Source organism: Piliocolobus tephrosceles, chromosome 19 (assembly GCF_002776525.5).
Source record: "Piliocolobus tephrosceles isolate RC106 chromosome 19, ASM277652v3, whole genome shotgun sequence".
In the NCBI taxonomy this organism is placed as follows: domain Eukaryota; kingdom Metazoa; phylum Chordata; class Mammalia; order Primates; family Cercopithecidae; genus Piliocolobus; species Piliocolobus tephrosceles.
In genome coordinates, this window is record NC_045452.1 from 28252547 (window position 1) to 28253036 (window position 490).

The following is a 490-nucleotide window of genomic DNA, read 5'->3' on the forward strand; positions in this document are numbered from 1 at the left end:
AGCTTCACACCCAGTGCTCTGGGGAGGGGCAGCTTCACACCCAGTGCTCTGGGGAGGGGCAGCTTCACACCCAGTGCTCTGGAGGGGCAGCTTCACACCCAGTGCTCTGGGGAGGGGCAGCTTCACACCCAGTGCTCTGGGGAGGGGCAGCTTCACACCCAGTGCTCTGGAGGGGCAGCTTCACACCCAGTGCTCTGGGGAGGGGAAGCTTCACACCCAGTGCTCTGGGGAGGGGAGCTTCACACCCAGTGCTCTGGGGAGGGTGGGCAGCTTCACACCCAGCGCTCTGGGAGGGGTGAGGGGCAGCTTCGCACTCAGTGCTCTGGGAGAGGCTGCCCTAGTCAGTGCTCCCACAGCTGCCGCCAGCTGGGAGAGGATGGCAGGCTCCCCTCCGGGTCCCCGGAGGCTGAACCAGCCAAATGGGAGATGGGGGAGAGAGGGAGATGGGAGCACTGGGAGCACTGGGAGGGTCCCACCCCGACCCCACCCC

The 490-nt window shown here is 66.7% G+C and overlaps 1 protein-coding gene across 1 annotated transcript in view; it reads right to left on the minus strand.

Moving 5' to 3' along the window:
• CELSR1 (cadherin EGF LAG seven-pass G-type receptor 1) overlaps positions 1-490 on the minus strand; it is a 204913-nt gene that overhangs the window by 23283 nt on the left and 181140 nt on the right. The window lies entirely within an intron of this gene.